This window comes from Archocentrus centrarchus, unplaced genomic scaffold (assembly GCF_007364275.1).
Source record: "Archocentrus centrarchus isolate MPI-CPG fArcCen1 unplaced genomic scaffold, fArcCen1 scaffold_19_ctg1, whole genome shotgun sequence".
NCBI lineage: Eukaryota > Metazoa > Chordata > Actinopteri > Cichliformes > Cichlidae > Archocentrus > Archocentrus centrarchus.
The window spans coordinates 78,037-103,196 of NW_022060245.1; the positions used below are offsets into that span (position 1 = coordinate 78,037).

The 25,160-nt window shown below is 42.5% G+C and overlaps 1 pseudogene; it reads left to right on the top strand.

Moving 5' to 3' along the window:
* The first annotated feature begins 11,208 nt into the window (after positions 1-11,208).
* Positions 11,209-24,055, top strand: LOC115775594 (zinc finger protein 239-like; annotated as a pseudogene).
* Positions 24,056-25,160: the final 1,105 nt, after the last annotated feature.

Genomic DNA, 25,160 nt, shown 5'->3' on the forward strand with positions numbered 1-25,160 from the left:
CGCTGGGATAACTGTACATGTACTCTGATCTGTGAGTGAGTGCACCACAGCACACAGCAGCAGAGACTGGATACAAGGAGAAGAGCACAAAGGACACACAAACACTGGGAGACATGCTGTTCATTTGATGAGTTTATTAGAGATTTCCATCATTGAGTCATTGTGGGAACGAACTGCAGGGAAAAGAGCAAAAGTGGAAAAAGACAGAACAACAACATGTGGATCCTGGAATAATCACAGCTTCCATCTTTAAAGGACTGAAGAGGAAGACTGTCATGATTCTGGGCCGTGTGCCCAGTATTTTGTGTTTAGTTATTTTGGCTTCTGTTTTCATTGAGTCCTTGTTATGTTTTCCAGTTTGTATTGGGCTTTGTTCATTCATGTAGTTCCTGTCTTATTTTGGTACTGTCCGAGTTCTAGTGTTGTGTGTTTAGCTTTCCTTCCTGTGTCTCTCTCCCAGGTGTTCCTTATCCTCTCGTTACCTAGTGTGTTTATATTGTCTGTGTTCCAGTCAGTCCCTGTCGCGTCATTGTCATCAGTGTTTGTCTTCTGTGCTTGTCCTGCAGTCAGTCAGTCAGTCAGTCAGTTAGTTTGCGTTTGCTCCCTTGTATGTCTGCTACCCTGTCTCCAGCATTAAAGCTGTTTTTGAGTTTATTCCCGTGTTTTGGTGTCTGCTTTGAGGTCCTCACTCCTGCCAGCCGCAGCAGATCATGACAAAGAAGTTTACAAGGAATCATTGAGAACAGTTTCAAACATCAACTGATTGAATCCATGAATGTGAAAACGTGTTTGTGAGTGAAAGAGACAGACATGTACAGACTGAACTATCTGTTCAACAGTCAGAGTGTTTCTCTAACAGGAGGACGCTCTTTACACTCAGCTCAGCACACACACACTGAGGAACCAGGATACTTGAACCCAAACCCAGGATAAAGAGGTTCAGTGAATGTGGTGTTGAAGGTGTGGAGGTGGATCAGAGTGTCAGAGGAGACTCTGTAGAAGGACAGAGTGCCAGCAGGACAGTCCACATACACTGCTACTCTGTTAGAGACAGAGGAGGAGGAGGAGGAGATGGATGTTAGTCTGCTATTGTGCCACACACAATAAGGTTCATCATCAGAGCAGTACAGTCTCCAGGACTGATCATTCCCTCCAAACAAACAGTCTTCACTGTCTCCTTTCCTTCTGATTCTTCTGTAACTCACTGATATATAAACGTTTCCTCTCCACTCGACCTCCCAGTAACAGCGACCAGTCAGACCATTTCTACACAGCAGCTGATAATAATCAAACCTGTCTGGATGATCAGGATATGACTGAACCTCCTCCACACGTGTCACCTTCCTGTTGTTGTCACACAGTGTTTGTGTTGATTGTGAGTTGACAGGAATCTGATGGAGAGAACAAACACAATCCAGCTGCAGTTATTGATCCATCATCTGTTCATTGATTGACACTTTGATGATGACTCCTGACATCAGAGATGTGAATGAGTGATGTGACAGTTTGAAGATGGTTGAATGTGTGCTGCTTTGTTTTCATCAGTTACATTAAAAACACACTTACGCTTTTTCAGACCTGGCTCAGCCATCGCACTCCAGCAGGCTCCGCCCTGAAAGGAGGAGGGGGGTCAGAGGTTATTTCCTGTCTTCCTCTGAGCGTCTGCATCTCTGTTTTCTACATGTTTTTGTTCTGGCTCGGCCGCACGGCTAATTTCCCTTTAGGGCCGATGAAAGTGAAGCTGCGAGCACCACGAGGGATGACCGCATCATTGAACTGTTCTCAGATCAGCATCAAAACCCTGCAGCTGCAGGTCTGACCCGGCTACAGGCAGAGGCAGTGATGGCCAGTGGGAGCCTGTTTGAACACTTTGGAGTTCATTCTTTGAAGCTTTCAGTCTGGATGTTGTGTGATGAGAAAGAAAGCATTCAAATGCAGCACTGGTCTCATCAAACTTCTTCTCCATCATTAAGTAGAGGAAAAGAAGTGACAGAGTCACAGCTGTGCTTCAGAGGCACACACACACTTGAAGATGTCTGACCTTTGAATATGACAAGTATAGGAAAATGATCCACGGATCAAGGAGATCAGATCCTGTGGATTAGTCTGCAGCACCATCAGATTGTTTTCCTGTTTTTGTCTCAAAGTGTCCTTTATACAGTCAGAAAGGCACAAAAGTCAAGAGGATTTAACCCAACAGCTGAAATGATGTTAGAACAGAGGATGTCCACGTGTTGGGCTCTTTGTCTTTCAGCAGTGCTTCACAGGATCTTCCAGTTACACATTGTTTTCACACTGGAACAACATTTGAATCTTCATTTGAACATCAATTCAAAATGTCTCATTGAAGGGAATTTGCAGCTTTTGTCTTCCAGCTGAGAACTTAGAAGATCTGCAAACTGCACAAGGTTGTTAAAAGACTTGAAGCTGGAAATGAGCTCAAAATGGAAAACTGGCTCTGAAATCTGAGACTACATCACGCAGAATAATCACACCAAGAAGAACAACTTCCTCTGTGGAGCTCAGGGGCGGGGCTCAGGGCTGGCTCCGCCTTCTTGTCTGCAGCAGATCTGTATCTCTATCACATCTGTATCAACCTGTGGCTCGTTTTCCTCTTCTTCACCAAATCCATGGACCTACTCTGAGGTCTTCCTCTTGTTTCTCCTGCCTAGCAGCTCCAATGGATCCCCTCTCCCTGCTCAGCTCCTTATGAAGGTAAACACAACAATGCTGAGAAGAAGAAGAGGCTCAGTTTTAGTGTGGAGCATAAAAACACTTTTAAAGCTGTGATGTTCCCAGTGGATCTTTCTGTTCTGACTTTAGAGGCTTTCTTTTGGCATCAGTAAAACGATCTAAGCTATGGTGATGAAAGCTGATATGGATCCTTTCAGGAGGAAAAATAAAGCATTTAGTCTTGTCATTTAGTACAAAGATGGTTGAAGTTTATTTGTCCAAAACCAAGTGAGGATGAACCATCAGGACCTGGGATTAAATCAAACCCAGGAGTGTTGGACGGAAGGTGGGACAATAGCTGCACACCTACATATCTGTAATGATTAAAGGCTTTCTAGCCATCCTTAGTGTTTAAGAAGATAGCAGTGATCATGTTGGTAGTTCCCTCTGCCCGTCTGTGGGGCTCTGCCATGCTTACAGTAAGGCATTAGAAACTACTGATCTGACCTTTGAACTTTGAGTTTATTTGATCGATACAAACAAAGATCAATGCTTTATTCGTCCTGCTGAAAAAGACCATCCTAATGACAAATATAGAATCTACCATTTGGAGAGCAGATTTGAAGACATGAAGCAAACTTTGTGTGAGTTTACAGCTGCCATGGCGATAGCAGCATACTATGTTTTTAGCTGATTATTAGGCCGGACATAAGACAGGGAACACTGTTCTTAACCTGTGAGGTTTCAGAGGCATTTGACTTTCTGTATTGATGATATCGGCACTCGGCCCACTGTAACCTCTGATTATAGCGCTATAATTGATATATAAATTATATGGTTTTGCCTCTTTAATCTCTTTGTATGTGATAAGCCTACAAATGATGGAGGATCCTCCAGTATGATTGTCGCCTATGTGTTGAAGCAGGGTTATAATAGTTTTGGGTTTTACATTATGGTTTAGTTTTAGTTAGTTTTTACTTTTTTTTCTTTAATTTAGTTAGTTTTAATTAGGTTTCAGAGCAGTTTTACTCGTTTTTATTAGTTTTTATTTTTGGTTTATTGCTTAGTTTTAGTTTAGTTTCATTAGTTTCAGTATTAGTTTTAGTTTTTCATACTTTGTCAGGTGCAAGATTCAAGATACAAGAGTAACTTTTGTGTAATAAAAACTCAAAAAGATCCTGTTTAAAGAAATATATTCAACAACCAGCTGTTCACAGACAGCAGCACTACGTGCTAAATGTGTGTAATATTAAGGACACACATGAACATCAACAGGGAGAAACACAGAAAAACATGAACTCCAAACTCAATAAACAATAAAGTTCAGCGTCAGTGCAGCAGATTAACAACAGCTTCTGTTTGGAGCTAGCTTGGTTAGATGCTCCATATGTGGCCGACCTCATGTCGCACTTCTGCTTGTGTAGCTGGATTGTGTGTTCGTTACCTTACGGTCGTGTGCTGGTGTTTTACATGCGGTGCTGGGACTTCTTTTGGTCCTCGCTCTTTGTGCTCAGTTTTTTGGCTGCAAACTCAGCGAGGAGTCACATTTCTTCGGAGGTGAACGAAGGAATAGACAAACAGAACGATCAAGGGAACATCCAAGGTCCCTAAAACCAGCAGCTAATGGGAACCAGCCTGAACCAGCCTGAACCAGCCTTGCATATTTCAGATATTTCTAATGATGTAATAGAATGAGATTACAAAAAATTATATGTCTGGGTTTAGCCAGAGAGGGGTTCAGACTTCATGCCCTGAACCAGCTGATTTGTATTAGCTCAAATAGGTTGCAAGTCTCACCCAGACCGGTCTGTGACTTGTGTGATTCTTGGCTGATTAAATTCAAGTTATTGATTTTTATTCCGTTGTCGTCTGAATCCTTTTAAAAGAACACGCACATGTATCAGGGATTAATTAAACTCCAACAAATCTGATGGAGAGCAGAAATATTGAAATGGAAGAAGTCAATAAAAAAAGGCTGTATTTACAGGAACCCTGCAGCATGGATACAAATGTTTCCAGAGGAAATGCTCAACATGGACAATTTTGTTCAGAAGAAGAAAATGAATTTGATTTGTGCTGATCTGAAGACAAATTTATGAAATAACTGATTTCATCCACACAGTGTGCAGCATCAGAAGCTGCTGCTGGAAATATACCTGGAAGACAGACGTGCTTCTAGAAGAATGGTCAGAAATTCCCATCAACGCTCCTAAAACTGTGGAAAGCCTTCCCAGAAGAGCTGAAGCTGTTACAGCAGCAAAGCGTGGGCCCACATCATGTTAAAGCCTCTGGATTAAGAACGGATGTTACTCAGGTTCATGTGAGCGTGAAGGCAGACGAGTGAATACTTCAGACAGTACAGTGTAGTACTGACAGTAAATGTTACTGTTGATTTAAAGTTATTTATTTGACACATTTACATAATGATCTATAATCAAAGTAATGTAGCTATTCAACCCTGTAACTATATTATTTTTATCAGAGTAATCATAAATCACTTTTCATGTTTTTGTTTTAAATACTTTAAATAATCATATGAACAATGTTTCAGAACAAATATTTCAAAAAATAATAATAATTTGAAACATGATAAATTTCAAAAGTTACTTAATTTAATTTAAATGAAGTCATAACTTAAAGTAAATGGTTATTCAGTTAGAATGTTTCTCTCTAATGGCAGAGAAATTATAAATAAAAATAGATTAATGTCATTTTTTCAGCTGCATGAATGTTGGAAACAGGTTTTCACCTAATTTAGCAGCTGACAAATAAAACCTATAATATAAATGATTCCTTTGATGCCTGAGCTGAGCCAATCAAGCTCTCATAGTTCATTACATATTACTGATAAATATGTAACAGAAACTTTAGAAAGAGAAGGTTTATTTTTCTAAAGGTTTGAAGCCAAAATCCTGGACTGACCCTGATCAGCAGGCAGTGACTCTCCATGTCACTCAGCGTGCTCCAGAGCAGGTTAGATCTGCAGCTCTGAGCTCCAATCTTAAACTAAGTCCATCACAATTTGGGATCCTGAGAGTTTTGCTCTGCAGCATCTGGGCTAAAGCCTTCCACTTGCTGCTCCAGAACCAAACTGAGCTCCAACTAAAATGTACATAATCAAATCACTCAAATATGAACCAAGGTTTCAGTGCAGTGAACTCGCTGTAATGTTGAGGAGAGCAGCATCAGAAGATGGAGCACTGAGCTCCTAAAGGGATGGACGTGCTCAGCAACAACACTCAAGTAGACTGTGGTGTTTCAGTGATGCTCAGCTGGTACTGAGGGGCCCACAGTGTGCCAAGAAAACCTCCCCACACCATCACAGCACCATCAGCCTGAACTCTTGGTCCAAAGATGGAGCCGTGCTGTCATGTTGTTGATGCCAGATTCTGACCATCTGACTGTTACAGCACAAACTGAGACTCATCAGACCAGGTGACGTGTTTCCAGGTGTTCTTTATCTTCTGTTGTCCACGTCTGCTGAGCCTGTGTGAACTGTAGCCTCAGTTTCCTGTTCTTAGCTGACAGCAGGGGCACCCGCTGTGGTCTTCTGCTGCTCTAACCCACTTCAAAGCAGCCTGACCTTCACCTCTGACCTCTGTGTTAGAATGCAGCTGGACAGTAACAGCCAGAGCAACAGGGATGAATGAATGAATGAATGAATGAATGAATGAATGAATGAATGAATGAAGTTTTATTGCCATGTGGGTGAACAAGTTCACACATTGGAAATTGCAGTTACAGAACACCATCCAAATACACAAACACAACACACATAGGGGGATATGTGTCCTTGGGTCATGCAGCCGTTTCTTACGGCGCTACCTTTGGCAGGAGGAGAAAACAACACATCATGGGGAAGTTAGGTTAAAAAAAAGTCATCTGGTACAGAGCTCAAAAAGAGCACTATACCAGGGTCCAAAAAAACACCTTAGCAAAGCATTTGCACATGTAAAGCAAGGACAGCAGCGGTAGGTGAGGTCAGGGCGGGAGGGGATGCAGAAGGAGACGAGAGGTCGGGGCATTGTGGAGCCAGATGCCAGGTTCCAGCCAAAACAGTTTGCTGATAGTGGTGGAATTTCATCAGCGGCCGTGATACACCAGACCCAGCTTCACAAATCACAACGCGGAGTGGGGGGGAGAGCAGCCTCACACAGTGCCCTGGAGAGAGATATGGTTGCCAACCCAAGGCCGGCAGGGGAGCCGAATTCCTGATAACAGAAGTTGTTTTGGAACAGGCTGCTTGTTTTTCCAACAGCCTTCAGTCTTACTGGGAAACCATTCAAAAATCCAATATTCCAAATTAGTTGATTGCCGTCCTCACTGTGCAGAACCGAACCACATCTCCCGATCTAACCCCTCTCGCCTGCGAGCTCGCTAATCTTGCGGCTCAGGTCCACCAGGCTTTGAGTCTCAGTTTGTACGGCTCTGCTCAGCCCCTCCACCTGGATCGGCAGCCTCTGCAGATGTCGAACCGCCGTCCAGATTTTCTTAATTTGCCAGTAAAGCAGGTATCCACCGAGCCCAAACAGAGAAGATACTGCTACCAAAAAGCCGAATATGTAGGCGTCTTCCACGTCTTCCACTCCAAGGGCCGAGAAGCACACAGGTCTCCACGAGCTCCAAGAGTCGATGACGTATCCAACCGGGTCTGTTCCACTGGGACACCCAGGCTCCCCTGTCCCGGATCTCATAGTGGAAAAAATTCGATCAATGATGGAGAATGCCCAGTTTGCCAGATCCATGTTTCAATCTTGTTCTTATTCGGACAGTGTGTAAAAGACGCTCTCACAGCAAGCAGCAAGCGGAGAGATGGGGAGGGCAGGGAGAGAGAGATAGTGCGACCGTCTCCGACAAGAGCAGGAAGAGAGAGGGATGGGATATGTTGCAAGGCTGAATGGTGCCACAAGGTGGTGCTTCTTCCTTGTTGTGTGTGTTGGACTGAGAACCACTGCAGAACGCCGCTGATGCCCACCCAGTCGACATCTTGGAGCACGAGCTCTACGTAGTGACCAGCTGATCGCGGGACGCTCTCTGTGCCTATTGTCATGTATGACCTGGCTATGCCGAGCCGTGGAGACCTGGCATTTGATGGTCCTAAGTTCTGCCAAATAAAGGAACTGTATTCGGAATCTTGTCGGCTATGTTTATGAGTTACCCGGGCATGGCTAGTGCTAGCCCTAGCTAACTTCGCTAGTCTCTCCACCCGCACCAGCCTCCTGTTACAACAGGTGTACCTAATAAAGTGGCTAGTGAGTCTTCATAAAGGAGGAGTTACATGGATCATCTCTGCAACGGGAAGAGGAAATATGAGCGCACAGAATGAGCAGCGACTCCCAATGTGACCAACACTGAATGTGACTTTCTGGGCTTCCTGCTCCTTCTTCTCTCCAATGACGGCCTCAGTGATGAAGGCAGATGTTCCTGCTGCTGCTCTGCTTTGATATGAGCTGCATGAAACAACACTGCAACAACACGCTGGACAAACATCTAAGAGTCCATCTTCAGGACTCTGGAGTTTCCTTCACTCTCCTTCACTCCTTTCCTTCACCTCATGACGTTTTCCATCCACATGAAGGTAAAGTGATGAGGAAAAGGAGGAAGGACGGATTTGGACTCATTTCTTTGGGAGCTCAGACTCGACTCTGGAGCGCCCCCTGCTGCGCTCCCGGCTCAATCGCAGCCACTTCCTGTTCAGTGGGATTGACCGGAAGTGGGATGTGTCTGCCGTGAAGCGCGCGGATCTGTGCTCGCTGACCTCTTTGTGTGTTTGGAAAGAGTTGCAGCTTCGTCCCGCAGCTTGTCCTCTAAAGGTAAGCAGGAGCTAACTTTAATGTGAGCTCAGTTCATCTGGAGCTGAGCTCCTGAATGAGCTCTTCTGCTGCTCTCCTCGGTGTCTGTTCACTTTATTGTGAACACGCTGAGAGGAGAGTGAGAGAGTGTTTGGAGACCAACAGCAGCTAATCATTAGCTCAGCATGCTGGCAGAAGGTGGAGCACAAACTCTGTTTTTCTGCCTGCTCCAAACCTCTGCAGCCTCATTTCTATTGAAATAAATAAGAGCGATCTGCTGCAGGATCAGGGTCACAATAAACTATATTGTTCAGCTGCTGTGGATGAACACGTGAGAGGAAGTGAGCTCCTAAAATGATGTTCAGAGAGCAGCTGGGCGGTGAGGGGAGAGGAAAGAGGAGCATAGAGATCCCAGCAGCAACACACAGGACAAAACACAAAGAGCAGGAGACAAAAAGCTAAAGACACGCAGCAGCGGCCGCGCTCACTGCAGCTACACCTGGCTCCAAAATACTGTGCGCAGCTACATCGTTATGTACGGTTCAGTGTGTGCAGGAAAGTGGGGATTTCATGGTGCCTTTAGGTGCACCTCGGAAACTGAACAATCTCTGCAATAAAAGTCATGAAGTTTGTTTAAAATTCTTTTTAAGTTTACCTTTGTTCACAGAAACACACCTGCAGTCACTTTATCGTTCCTTTTGATGCATCATTTTAAATGTTTCAGTGCAAACATTGTAACAGTAAAATAGGTTGTAGAAGTATATGTTTTATATTCTAATTATAGTTATATTTCTAGAAAGGCACAAGTCAGGTTATGGTGTAGAGTTTCAGTACGGTTTGTAGTTACCATATACCTACAGTACAAATTTAACACAGCAGTGTGTATCCATTGTTCAGCATGTCTATAGTTTGTGTACCTGTTGGCCCTTTTCCATTAGTGCCTACTCTGCTCAGTTTTTAGGGTTTTCCATCAGATGGTAGTACCTGGTATCAGGTAGTTTTTCAGCACCTACTCAGCCAGGGTTCCACTTGGTTTACTTCATCTAAAGATGTGATGTCAGTTGACTGCATGCCAGGCAGTGATGTCACTAGATGAGTCACGAGAGCGACTCTTTCACAAGAATCAAAACCAAGGGAGCAACGAGGGAATTGGCTCCACACTAACCAACACAGACTTTTTTGTGCTCGGTGGCTGACAGCAGAATCTAGAGCTAGCTCAATGAAGTCACCTTTGTGTTGGTGTCACACACAAATGAATCACAGGACTTTCAGGCTGCTTTGCTGAGGTGGTACTCAAATGTAATGGACAGTGAACAATACCAAGTCAAACTGAATTGTGCGGTGTAGATTGTTGTGGCAAAGAATGAAGCAGAACAGGAGGAGCTACTCGGCTGTGGTGTCTCCAGTTGTCTTTGTTCCCAGCAGAGTAGAATCCAAAGCTCACTCTCAGCTCTCCTTCCAGGAACGATGATGCTGATTTTCTGTTGTTTTTCACTTTGTGCATAAAGTTTCATGAGGTTCAAATGGAGCAGCAAACTGCAGTTTCTCAGCAGTGGAGGTGCAGCAGTGCAGTTTCTCAGCAACTGGAGACTGACAGACTGACTGAAGACATTTAGTCTGAGTGGATCTGAACTTTCCTTCTTGATGGTTTCCATCTTGCTTTGACTGCAGCTGTAGCAACACTGATTCCAGGAGGATGTGTACAAAACATTTTGACAGACACACAAAGCTGGACAGCTTTTGTTCTGAGTGTTTGGAGAGAGTCTGTCTCTGTGTGTGTGTCTGCATTCACTTTGTTCCTCTAAGGCCTCTTTCCCAACAGGGTTCCGGTGCCGGTGCCTTTATTTGAACCGTTAGGCGGGTTTTCCACCGTGGAAGCACTCGGTGCTCGGCCAAAACACGGGTTCAACTCCGGCCCCGCAAACTAGCTGGTCTCGAACCAGGAATGTGTGACGAAAGCAGCAGAAGGGCGTGACTCTGCCGTCTCAACATCCAGTTTTCTACCATATTACACGTGTATTACATGAGAAAAGGGAAGCAATTTTCACGGCTGTGAATTAGGTTGGGCTCTAAGGCTGAACTTGCTGCTTTGTATCAGTTCATATCACAGATAAAAGGACACAAAGTGCGTACTTGTCGTCTTGCTCTAATCTCTGTCTGTGTTTCCCTCTGTGCTGCACACAGATGCTGCAGTAGTTTGGTTTGGACCCTAAAAGGTGTTTGCAGCACAGAAAGGGGAGCGTGTTCTCCCACGTTTGTGCGCTTCGGCTTCGTGTCCAGATGAGGACCCGCCCACACTCATACGTAAAGGAGCAGTTCACAGAAACGCGGTGGGAACGCGGGCCCGTTCTTAAGCGTTTCGCCTGTTCACTGGGAACAGAACCAGCACTGGCACGTGAACCGGTTCCTCGGTGGTGGGAAAGTTGCATCAGAGATGTCAGCACATGAACAGGGACTCCAACCACGAACCTGTGGGTTACTAGTCGGCTCTTCAGACCTTCTGTCTTTGTTTCAAACAGGTTTCCCACCTACTGTTTCTAGATGCCCACCCTAACATAGCCGGCTAGAACCGGCCGTATCCCACAACAGTGTGTAAATCCAAATCAGCCTTAAAGGGCTCATCCCCCCAAACAGTGCAGGGTGGTAGCTTCTAATACAGATCTGTTCTCCTGCAGCTGATCATCAGGAGGAGGAGAGTCTGACGGAGCAGCAGAGGAACATTTTCAGCCTCTACAGAGGAAACAATGAGTTCAACACAACAGGTGAGAAAAATCTCAGTGTTACACTATTATTGAAACTGTGTGACTTCATCAGCTGCTGTTGGTTTGGTTTATTAATTTATTATGGTCCCAATTAGCATCCACTGTTCCGTACTCTTCTGCTTGGGGGGGTTGGGGCCTGTCACAGCTGTCAGACAAGTATTCACACCTATGGATAATCACCATTTAACCTAACTGGTGGAAATGGCAGTAAATGCATATCTTTGGACTGTGGGAGGAAACCAGAGTATGCGAAGAAAACCCACATAAACATAAAAAGGAGAACACAAACTCCACACAGAAAATCCTTGGCCAAGGTAGAATTGAATCTAGGATCTTGTTGCTGTGAGGCAGCTGTGCTAACCACTACGTCACTGTGCTCACATTTTAACAGGACACTGAAACACAGACATTAATAATCAAGATTCAGATCAAACCCACAGTTTATCACACAATACATCATTTTCATTGAGCAGTATTTGATCTATAATGTCATTTTCATCACTGTTATAATTACACATTTCATATTTTCATAGCACTTTTCCACTCTCTCCTCATTAGATCTCATTGTTTTCCAACCAGTTTGATTCCAGTGCTTACTGGTTTGGAAATGCTGTCCCAGTAGCTGTTGATGTTGCTGTTGTGGTGATCCCCAGAGTCTCTCATCCCGTGGTTCAACCCACTCCAACTCCACTGTGTTGGACTGCAGCTGGTGGCAGTAGTCCTTGTTCTGCTCTGAAGATCTGCTTCAAGCTTTAGGGTCACTCTGAGCAGAAGCTGCAGAAGGTGGAGAGCTGCTTCATGTGCTGCTACACCAAACTCACAGAGGCTGCAGAGCAGAACAACAACTACATCACAAACTGCAGCTTAACACTGTGGAGTTTGTCTGTCAGTGTGATCAGAAACTCAGTGAGAGAGAGCTCATATTTGCTTTGTTATTTGTTAGAAAATATATGCATACAGTACTTGAAAAAGTGTGTGTTTGCTGTCCTTTTATGGCCTTCATGTGGCCTGCAGTAGTCCTGTGAGGAATCTTGGATTCATCTTTGACCAGGATGTGTCTGTTAGGTCACAGATAAAACAAGTTTCCAGGATGGCTTTCATCCATTTGCAGTGTTGTCCCATCCTTTGGCATTTTGACATGTTATGATTCTTTATAACCAGGATGTCCAATTAATGCTTTGAAATCATTTTACATAAATTTATGTTTCCTCTTCTTTTCCCTTGTACATGGCTGCATGTAATGTGCTACTGTCACCAGTAGGTGGAGGTAATAGACCTAGTAGATCTTTGGAGGTGACAAAAAAAAACTCTAATATTAATGGAGTTTGAAGTTTGTTCCACGACTGCATTTCACTCACTGCCTCTGTTTGTATCTCTGTCACTGCAGGACCAACATGGAGCGAGAAGTCAGGAGGCTGACAAACCTCACAGAAGGAAGGGAGGAAAACAATACACCTGTGATCAGTGTGGGAAGGATTTTACCCAGAAGGGTGATCTAAAAAATCATCAACTCATCCACACTGGAGAGAGACCGTTCAGCTGTGACTTGTGTGGAAAGTCTTTTACCCAGGCTGGACACTTAAAAAGACACCAACTCATCCACAGTGGAGAGAAGCCGTTCAGCTGTGACTTGTGTGGAAAGTCTTTTAGCCTGGCTGGAAGCTTAAAAAGACACCAACTCATCCACAGTGGAGAGAAGCCGTACAGCTGTGATCAGTGTGGCAGAGCTTTCACTCACCATAGCCACTTAAAGAGTCATCAAGTCACCCACTCTGGAATTAAGGCATACAGCTGTGACTATTGTGGAAAAACTTTCATCCGCATACAGAGCAGAAATACACACCTACGCATTCACACTGGACATGATGTGTACTGCTGTGATCAGTGTGGCAAAAAGTTTGGAACAGACCAAGAGTTACAATCCCACGTTTACCCACACTGAGGAGAGACCTCATAAATGTGACCTGTGTGATAAGACTTTTAAACTTCCACGTTACCTGAGAGCACACCAACAGATCCACAGCAGAGAGAGACTCTACAAGTGCAGTTACTGTGAGGTATGTGTTTTTATTTTGATCTTGTAACTTTAGCCTGACTGTTGGGGAACAACTGTTGAGTTATGATTTTTGCTTCTATGATCATAAGAAACTAAATTATTACTTTTTGTAGTGACAAACATTTATATCACTGTATTATTTATGATACACCAGTTTCCTGGTATATCATGGTATTATTAATTCTGCATATATGGGTCTTTATGTTGGTTTACAGTGGCTCCTTCTTCAGTCAGAAGTATATAAAATAGGGCTGCAACAAAAATAGTTAATGACGAATTTAATTGTAGTCATTTTTTATTACTGGTTTCATTTTTCTTTTGAGATGTCTTCCTGACCGTCTATCTCTGGCGAGCTTCACATGTGCAATAGCATTCAGCGACATGTTTATTCATGGCAGCCAATGGTGAAAGAACACGGCGTGCTAGACAATCCAAGGTTTCACAGCCACTCACTTTTTTTTTTTTTTTTTTTTTTTTTAAACAGAGTGAGACGTCTTCTTGTCCGTTTATCACTGGTGGGCATGTTCAGTCATGTTGGCTACTGGTGCTAATGTGCCAACTTTGTTTTACAGGGAAGAAAAAGTACTCTATATTTTTGATGGTTGACTTTGTACACAAATCAGATTTTAACAGCTTCTCTCCTGGTAGTTATACTTCCTCCATCTTTCTCTCTAATATTTAGTCAGAGGTTTCAGCTCAGAGTTGAGCTCCATGTCTCTCTCTCATAATGTCTCTGCTGCTACCAGGACCTAACCTAGCAGTGACCGAGGATCCCACAGTCTGCCCTGCAGCAGTCCAACAGAGTTCATCACTGTAAACTGAACCACAACACTGCAAACTACCCAGTTTAGCTGCACTTACTGTCCACTATAAACTTTGAATAACATGAATTATCATTTCATTTGCTTTCAGAAAACCAAAATCACTCACTGCTCACTTATAGTGAGTCCCACAGTTTGTTGTGCTCTATGAATGTACTCTGTATAGTATGATGGTTCTATATAGTATTTCATTAGCAGTATTGTAGTATTACTGTGGTAGTCTGGTCCTATATAAGCATTATAGTGTTACACTGATGTTATTGCACCTTTACAATTGTGGTAATACAGTACTATAATTGTTGTATTTCACTAGTATTTTTATAGTAAGACATTATTATTGTAGCAGTATGTTGGTAGCAGTTTAGTAGGACAGTGATATTGTAGTATTACGGTGGTATTATTGCAGTGTCACAGTGGTAGTGCTTCAGTATGACATTAAAGTTATCATAGTATTAAATGAGTATTATTGTAGTATTATGGTGGTATTATTGTAGTGTCACAGTGGTAGTGCTTCAGTATGACATTAAAGTTATCATAGTATTAAATGAGTATTATTACAGTATTATGGTGGTAGTATTGTAGTGTTACAGTTGTAGTGGTAGTGCTTCATTAAGGTTATTCTAGTATTAAATGAGTATTATTGCAGTGTTACAGTGGTAGTATTTTAGTATGACATTAAAGTTATTACAGTATTAAATGAGTATTATTACAGTATTATGGTGGTATTATTGTAGTGTTACAGTTGTAGTGGAAGTGCTTCATTAAGGTTATTCTAGTATTAAATGAGTATTATTGTAGTATTATGGTGGTAGTATTGCAGTGTTACAGTGGTAGTATTTTAGTATGACAATAAAGTTATTACAGTATTAAATGAGTAATATTGTAGTATTATGGTGGTAGTATTGCAGTGTTACAGTGGTGGTATTTTAGTATGACAATAAAGTTATTACAGTATTAAATGAGTATTATTGTAGTATTATGGTGGTAGTATTGCAGTGTTACAGTGGTAGTATTTTAGTATGACAATAAAGTTATTACAGTATTAAATGAGTATTATTGTAGTATTATGGTGGTAGTATTGCAGTGTTACAGTGGTAGTATTTTAGTATGACAATAAAGTTATTACAGTATTAAATGAGTATTATTGCAGTATTACGGTGGTATTATTGCAGTGTCACAGTGGTAGTGCTTCAGTATGACAAAGTTATCATAGTATTAAATGAGTATTATTGTAGCATTGTGGTGGTAGTATTGTAGTTCTTGTATCCAGTAAGCTGAGTGTTGTAATGTAAACAGTAAAATGTAATTGGACGTTGGCAGAGATGCTCTTTATTCCAGGCGACGTCCAGGATAAAGATGTTGAAGGATTCCTGGACTTACACTGTCTTTGTGTCTTTGTGTAGAAGCAGAGCCACACAGATGGATCCAGTTCTCAGCCCTGTCATCGCTGTGGTGGTGGGAAAGCGTTTCGCTGTGACCTTTGTGGGAAAACTTTCAGTCATAAAGTCACCCTAAAAATACATCAGCGTAGACACACTGGACACAAACTGAAGTACTGCAAAGAATGTGGGAGAAGCTTCATCACAACAGGTGGATTAAAAAAACATGAACTCATCCACAGTGGGGTTAAAAAGCACCTCTGTGACCAGTGTGGGTCATCCTTCATCACTGCAAGTCACCTTAAAGTGCATAAACGAGTCCACACAGGAGAGAAACCATACAAGTGCAGACACTGTGACAAAAGCTTCTCACATTCAGGTACTCGTAACCTTCATGAAAGTACACACACTGAACACACTGAAGGGAACTACAGCTGTGACCAGTGTGACAAGAGCTTCAGGAATCTCACTTCGTACTCCCGACACAAACGATCCCACGCTGCAAAGAAACTGTTTCACTGTTACCAATGTGCAAAAACATTCTCTTCATTATCTGCTCTGTGCAAACATCAGCATGATCATGCAGGCCTGAAATCATTCCCATCATTGGATCACAATGAATCTGCAGACACACAAAGATCCTCTTCTGGTCAAACTTACAAACCTTGAGATCCGGCTCCACAGAATTCCGATGGAATCTCCTGTAAAGATCTGATGAGGGAGCTGTGAAAGAAAATGTTACCATAGTTACATTTTTTCTAGAAATTAGTAGCATGCAGTTATTTGTATTTAGTTTTAGTATTTGTATTATAAAGTTGTGTTCAGGTGAGATTGCAGCAGTATTATAAGTTTGCCATCCAGTGGACTGGATTGGACTAAGTGAATATTTTGTTGGGCCTCAGGCCTTATGTTTGACAACCCTGAATTTAACACATCTAAGACAAAAGATCCATAAGATTGAAATGTTTGAGGAAACCTTCTTCCTGGATTTAAAGTGTTTTAGCTGTTAGAGTTCATGTTAGTGATGAGCTTTTCTCCAGCAGTCAGATTAAAAATCAGTTCTTATCTTACATGTTAGTTTGTACTGAATCTGTTTTATCTTCATGTTGTTGCTGTTTTATTGTTTGTGTTGTAAATCTTACAAATATTAAATATTAAAAATGTTAAAGAAACAGTTTAATAGTTAATAACTTTATTATAATTATTATTTAATAATTATTATAATATTTATAATTATTTATAAAGCACATTTAAAGCAAGAAGGTCGACCAAAGGGATGGACATGAAAACAGGATAACACAATAAAATAAATATAACACACACACAGCAATAAATAAATCACAGAAATGTTCAAAGAAAGCTCGAACCCCCCGTTCTTAAACCTAGTTTTAGGAACACTGAGGAGGAGCAGGTCAGCAGATCTCAGTGACCCTGAGGGGTCATAAGGTGTTAGTTCAGCCAGATATGATGGAGCCAACCCATTCAGAGATTTAAAAACATAGAATTAAATCTTTGATAGGTTCAGATCATTTTAATAACTCAGAGAACAAACACACAACTCTTTTTCAACTTGCGCAAGGAGGAGAGACCCGTTCCTCAAGCTCAGCTCTCGGTTAAGTGGAAGTTATCTGTCCCGCAGGACGACTTCCTGCGCAGCGTTTTATTCAGACCTTCACAATAAAATCACGCGGGTTACACCAAACGCAGTTTACAGCATGTAATAAACAACATTCTCGGCTTCTTCCTTACCATATATGGTAGTAAGTGTACCGTGGAATGTGCATATGTAACATGGCGTACATGAGACACGTATCCTATGTGTGTTCTGTAGGCTTGAAACAGCCTGCAGGTAACTACAACTTCCTTTGTAAGAAATGTCACCACGTGTTTCCATTTCAAACATAAAAACAACAGTCTCATATGTACATAAAACAACTTATAAAAGCATACAAACAGAAGATATGATAATTCATAATAAACAGAATGGAATTTATACCATAATGCCAACATTTCCCTCCTGTTTATCATAACTTGCACATTTTCAGTGTGGGTTTCATTCATTGCCAAATATTTACATATTTATAAAATATCTGCAGTCATTTCAGCGTCTTGGTCGACCATCTGAAGCTGCAAATATGACACGACATAACCTGTGAAAACCTTTGTTATCATGGATCTGATGCAGGGCAGAATGCACATTGTGAACACACAAATCAACACCAACACACACAAAACAGGTGTCAGGCATTTCAACAATACCTGCCACCAAGTTCCTGCATTTAGCCAGGAAAACCAATCACTCTGGCTTTCCTGAGTGTGCTGTTGTACATATTTCTGTAATTCAGTCAGTCTGTCGAGTGCCTCCCTTATGGGTCCACCAGCATCATCTTCATCTGGGATGTAAGTACAACATGTCTTACCAATGATCTTACACACTCCACCCTGGGAAGCTGTCAAAAGGTCTAATACTATCCTGTTTTTCATCACCATTGCTCTGAGTGAACTTAACTCTTTTAAAGTTCCTTGTCATAGAGCTATGGTTGTATTTACCAGACGTAATAGTGCATAGTGATTTATTTCCACTTGGTCACGGACAAATCCCAGTCCAATTCCTGGAAAGATAGACTGGTCAATCTTTGCTCCGACTCCCCAGATCCGGAGCTCCTCTGGGACTTCTGAATGGCTCGTGAGCCACTCTCCAACCTGTCGCTTCGTCTTGTGATGTGGATGACTGGCCTGGTACTGCATGAAAAAGACATGATCTGACACATATGCAACACTACACAGGCCTCCCCAACCTGGGGGAAGGGACACGTATGCTTTGTGACCACAGATGAAATACCAGTCCGCTAACACTCTTGTTCCCTTGGGTCCTGGTGCTACTCGTGAGCACTGACTCAGCTCCCCAGTGTCCATCTGTATTCTGTAGGCCAGGTCAGACTGACATTCCTTCCTCTGTACAGTTAGATTGTTATGACAAGCAATATTTTGGAGGCAGGTCAGGCATTGTCTCTCATCTGTTGGTGGACAGTAGGAATAAGTAGCATTACAGAGAGTGGCTGGTAACCTACCCACCTTGGTGGTTCCATTTGCTATAACACATGCTGGAAAAGCTTTCTCTGGCAAATGAGTCAACATCAGTACCTCAGGAAGGGGGTTAGCTAACTGGGGCCAAGTGAGCAAATCTGTTAACATGGAACAGTTTCTATTAATGGGAGAACTTATCCCCTTTACATTAAGAATTGTGGTAAAATTTGCTTCACTCCATTTAGCTCTTCTCCCTGGATGTGTAGCCAACCCATAGAGGCACCATGAGTGCTCCCAGCTAACATTGTAAGGCCTCAGTCCAGTATTGTGTCCTGCCACTGGCATATGTGCACACACATAACAATTTTCCAATTATTAACATGAGCTGTGACATTCATTAACTGCCACCATTCACTGGTTGCATATTCATGTGGGTACTGGGTGTAATTTAATGAAGATGTTCCTCCTAAAACTAGCAGTGTGTTCACGCTGAGAATAATTATGAAGCTGCAGAAGGGCGCCATTCTAAAGGAGTAGGGATCAGTTGTTTTCTTCACTGGGTTGAGACGAAAAAACCACTATAAGGAATTTCCCCCTTTGTAACCAGACTTCCACCTTTACTCCGAAGTAAGTGGCTCCACCTTCTTGCAGTGACTCAGATGAATCCACGTAGATCTTTCAGCGATTTTCACTGCTGTTGGTGTGGTCAGTAGAGCTTGGTATGGGCCGTCCCACCTCGGGTTCGACCAGCACTTCTGTTTGATGACCTTGACCAGCTGGTGTTATGTGCATGTACATTTTCACTAGATCTATACAGTCCACCCAAGGTCTCCCCGTTTCTGCCATTCTTTTCTTCAACCTGTTTTTTATTGTCCCATTTGTTCTTTCCACTAGCCCTGCACTCTGTGGGTGGTCTGCACAATGGTTCTTCAGTTCAATGCCTAAATTCTGAGACACCTTAGACACTATCTCATTTACAAAGTGTGGTCCATTATCACTCCACAGCTTCTCTGGAATTCCATAATTAGGAATTATGGTCTTACATAAGGCTTTTGCAACTGTCAGTGCATCCGCCTTTGCAGATGGAATAATTTCAACCCATTTTGTAAAAGAGTCTACAAGTACTAAACAGTACTTATAAGTCCTACATTTATTCGGTTCTATGAAATCCATGTGGAGGATTTGGAAAGGATAACAAGGTGTTGGAAATCTACCCCTTCTTGGTCTCAGATTACCTTGTGGATTATTTTTACAGCAAGTTAAACATGCTCTACAAAAATTCTTTGAATAGTTATTAAAGCCTTTTGCATAGAAGTATTTACGTATTACCTCCGTCATCCCCCTGTTGAGAAATGGCAAGGCCCATGACTCAATAATGCTGCAGTTTTAAAAAGGGCTTTAGGGAGTACTGGTTTATCATTAATATGATAAATGTTATCCTTCAATGTCGCCCCGTCCCTAAGCCACTGCTCTATTTCTGCTTTCGGGGCCTGTGTTTGCATGTCCTGTAAAACCTCCTATCATATTGGCTCTTGCATATGGAAGTATGTGTCGCTGTGGCCATAGAGGCCCTGTGCCGCTTCCTTAGCTATCTTATCTGCAAAGGCATTTCCTAAGGTGACAGGATCTTTGCCCGCAGTGTGGGCTGCATGTGTTGGAAAAAATAAGCTGAGCTCTGAAACCAAACTGATTTTATGATGATTTATTGAAAGTAAAGAATTTAACCTTTGCAAAGGGATCAATACAGCACGAGCAGTCTTCGCACCAGCATTGACCAAAGAGTAAAAGAAAACACAGTTCCTTTATAGTCATTGTGTTGAATACCATCCTCTTCTGTTATCTGTGGGGAGTTCAGTTTTCCACTACCATGTAGCACCTGCATGATAAAAGAGTGCGTCATGGCCTTGGACGCAGCTTACAGTCAAGTTGTTTTCTCGTCTTCACACACTGGTCTTTTTGCCAGAAAATTACAGTTACATTCCAAAGAAGTACACAGAGGTTATTTGAGTTGAAAAACAAATTTTCCATTACACTGCACATTTACAAATAGCTATATTTTTGGGTTTCATAATGGCCAAAAGTAACTGTTTTAGCAATTTAGCATGTTTCACTGGCTGACCTGTAGACGTCTGCATTCCCCTTCTTGCCCACCGGGCTGCAAAAAGATGTACTGTTGAAAATGCATATTGGCTGTCTGTATAAATTGTCACAGCCTTGTCCTTATAAAGTAAGCAGGCTTCTATGAGAGCTATAAGCTCTGCTGCTTGGGCAGAAAAATGAGATGGTAGTTGTTCTGCCTTAATGATTTGTTTGTCAGTTACTACTGCATACCCCGTTTCTGTAATACCTCTGTCATTTTTCCTGCTCGACCCATCTACATACGCCACATCACCTTCTGTTAATGGCGTATCTGACAAATCCTCCCTTGGTTTACTATGTTCCTCTGTTATAGCTTTACAATCATGTGGTTCTCCATCTTCTGGAGTAGGGAGCAAAGTAGCAGGGTTCAAAGAGGTACAGCGCTCAATTGTAATATGTGGCTGAGATAATAGCAGAGCAATACAACTTAAATGTCTTGCTGGTGAAAGGAAAGTCATCTTACTTTGTAATAACAGAACTGAGACCGCGTGTGGTACTTTTAATGTCAGTGGATGAAACAAAACTAATTCACTAGAAGATTCCACTGACATTGCTGCTGCACATACCGCTTGCACACCAGGTGGGAGCAGGGCTGGACTAGGACAAAAAATCAGCCCTGGCATTTTTGGCTTAGACCGGCCCGCAACTATGTCTTAGAAGCATTTGACTCTTATTCAGTGTGGGCACACCTTTTGCTAATAATACTTTTTCTTTTTTTAACTTACTTTAGTAATGCTTAAATTGCAAAGTTTTGACGTATCATTTAGTTTTTTAAAATCTGTTATTTCACCTGCTTGAGGGCTTTTTAAAACATGTTTAACCAGCACAGAGGCTACAAATTCAAACTACTGTGCAGCCTTTCAGCACACCTTTAACCTAAATATCTAAAATGCTGTGATGCAGCCTAAAATGGACACTCACTGCTCATCCAACACTTCTCAGCCTTGACCGTTTGCTATTTTATCAGATTAAGGTGCCGTGGCTGCCAGATTTGGGGAAGTATGCAAATGTAAATAAATATTGATATTAATCAATCGCCATTGCTCATCACACTGCTGCTGTCTTCACCTACAGCAGAGTCTGCCCAAGCCTTGAAGGGGACCGAAGCAATATTTGATTTGGGGCCCCCTTCATATCACTTCATTGTCCCCTGAACTTAATTGTTATTAATGCTGGAGGGTTGAAGTTGATTTTTTTTCTTTTTTTTTTGTAGCCCTTTAACGCCGGGCGATCGCTGCTGAAGTGCCCGTTTCTTGCCCTCAATAGCGGCGAACAGCTGATTGAGACATGGCGTATCAGCTCGGAGTCGGTTGATCAAAGGAACGTTGATCAGCTGGTGTATTACCGTAACTCCGCAACCGTTTGTCCTATCAAAAAAATGCAAACGGTTCCTGAAAGCCCAGAAATTGCGCATCACAGCCATATAGGGGCATTACGGTATTTGTTGCCGGAAGTCCGCGAACTGCGGCACTTTTGAAGTATGTCGTGTCACAGTGGACACATTCGGTGTCAAAGGGTTATGGATATATTACAGTTTCAGCGTTTTCAATTCAATTTTTCAGTTCAATTACATTTTATTTATACAGTGCCAACTCACAACAAACAGACATCTCAAGGCACTTTATAGTGTAAGGTAAAGACCCCACAATAATTACAGAGAAAACCCATCGTTCATCCTAATCTTAAAAATAGAGAGGGTGTCTGTCTCCTGAATCCAAGCTGGGAGCTGGTTCCACAGAAGAGGGGCCTGAAAGCTGAAGGCTCTGCCTCCCATTCTACTCTTAAGTATCCTAGGAACCACAAGTAAGCCAGCAGTCTGAGAGAGAAGTGCTCTATTGGAGTGATACGGTGCTATGAGCCAATGAAAAGAAGCCAATATGGGAGAACTCTGCTCTCTCTTTCTAGTCCCTGTCAGTACTCTAGCTGCAGCATTTTCTCACTTCTTTCTTTTAGGAAATTGGCATTTGTAAAAAATTAAAACAAACCAAAAAAGTTTCATGACAAATGTGGGCGAGCTTGGGGGCCCCCTGGTGGTCAGGGGGCCCTATGCAGCCGCATATGTCGCCTATTCCTCTGGCCGGCTCTGCCTACAGCTGCTGTTGCTTAATCATTACTGTTACAGAGGACGTGGAGGCTACAGCAGTGAACATGTCTGTGATCTTTACACATTTTGTAGCATCTACAGTGACACTCTTCAATTTCTTCACACGTAACTTCTCTGAACCTCCTTTCTGCCGCTTCGGTTTCTCTATATTGCCTCTCCTTTAACACACGCGCTCAACACTGAAACTACTAGCGGGAGTAGTTTCAGTGTTCTGCACCACGCAGAGAAAGGGTGGGGCCGCTTTCATCCTATATCCTGATTGGTTCTGTCCACTGTCTATATTGAAGATGGGCCAATGGGCCGCCCCTCTAAATTGTGGGCCGGTCTCTTTGGAAAAAAAAAGGGAAGAAAAAAAAATCCAACGGCATCGGCCCCTGAGGACTGTCGGCCCACCAGGCAAATGCCCGGTACGCCCGATTGCCAGTCCAACCCTGCACTCAATCATCAAATGTTAAAAAAGGAAAAAGAGTCAGGAGTGCTGTAGCTGAGCCTTAGGATGAAAAGCAACTTTCCAAACCTGGGACTACATCTCTTCCTGAGACAGGAAGGACTGTCTCTGCTGCTGTCCTGATCAGTTTCATCTTCAGCATCCTTCTTCTTCCAGCATGAAAACTGAGGAGTCAGTATGTACCTGGGCAAAGGTGCTGCAGACTGACATTAGCTTTGTGACAGAGAGCAGAGCCGCGCCCTGGAACCTTCTGTAAGGTCTGTGGGTGGAGCCAAAGATCACAACATTAGGCAGCCTTCAGTCAATAAATATCTAAACATCATCTTTAAATTGTAATACATGTTTTTATAAAACATGGTTTATACAATAATATCAGTGGCATTATTATTATTTATCATAACATATCATATCAGAACATACTATGGTTGTTGAAGTCTGCTTGTATTTGCTGAAGCAGCTTGTAGAGTGGATCCAGCCTCTGTCTCATGCTGAGTCAGCTCCTTCACAATGATGAGCTTCTCTTCTTCCAGACGCCTGACAGACACGAGCTGCTCAAACGGGAGCTGCTCAAACAGGAGCTGCTCAAACGGGAGCTGCTCAAACGGGAGCTGCTCAAACGGGAGCTGCTCAAACGGGAGCTGCTCAAACGGGAGCTGCTCAAACGGGAGCTGCTCAAACGGGAGCTGCTCAAACGGGAGCTGCTCAAACGGGAGCTGCTCAAACAGGAGCTGCTCAAACAGGAGCTGCTCAAACGGGAGCTGCTCAAACGGGAGCTGCTCAAACAGGAGCTGCTCAAACGGGAGCTGCTCAAACAGGAGCTGCTCAAACAGGAGCTGCTTCAACTGGAATCATAACGCTGTTTGAGTTATGATTACATAAAAATAAAACATACAGCTGCTAGAGCGGTGTTCCACCACAAGATAACTTTGGCACTGATCACAGTTAACAAGAGGAACTCATAAAATATAATAATAATCAATAAACTCTACCACTTTTAATTATTGCAGAAAAGCCAGAACATATAATTCAATGTGCAAACAAAAATCTATAAACATCATGAAAGATTGATCCAAATATTCATAAGTCAAACTGCATGTGCATTATAATATTTTGTAATGTTCAATGTTGCAGAATCACTTCCTCAGCAAGACCACGAGCTCATTCAAGGTCGACTTGTTCTTAATGCAGCAGCATTGTTGCACTGCTTTATCTCATATTTTTCTGATCATGCGTTCTTCTGCGTTTCCAAAGCCGTATCTGTTTGCTATCTATAGGATCAATAACAAATAACAATATTAATGTTTTGCATTGACAGGAGCATATATCATCTTGTCAGTAGAGATCATGCTTCTGTTTTCTGAGTGAGTTTCTCTCTGAGCTCTTCACGGTGACTGTGAGCATGGTCAAAAATCAAATGTAAGAAAGTTGACAATGGGGGAAAAAATCAAAGTTGTATGTGAGCCCTGCAGCTGCTGTTATGGACAGAAATGCTGGTTTATACATCAGCAACCATATTACAAACCACTGGCTGCCCATTACTGGACGTCACAGCCAGAGCGCTGTATGCTCCGTAGAGATGTTTGCTCTTGTTTCGGACTTTCAAGACTGTCTTCTTCCATTTCAGCTCTCTTTGTGGTCTGTTTAGTGCATGAGAAAAAATAAAAATCAAATAAAAATGCACAAAAACACCCAGTCAAATCTTCCACGGAGAGAGAAATACAGAGAGGTGACCACATTAACTCAGGAATAAATAAAGTAAGCTTCTCACTTTTGCACATCTCTTATGGAGAGTTTCCATTTTTCTGTAGATCCACGCTGTGGCAGGCAGAGTGATCATATCTGCTCTGCCTGCTAAATAAACAATAAAACAATAAATAAAAAGATGCTCATTGAAATAAATGTTTCACCCTATTAAAACCATTTAAACCATTCTGATTGGTCATGTTCTTTGTAGCCAGG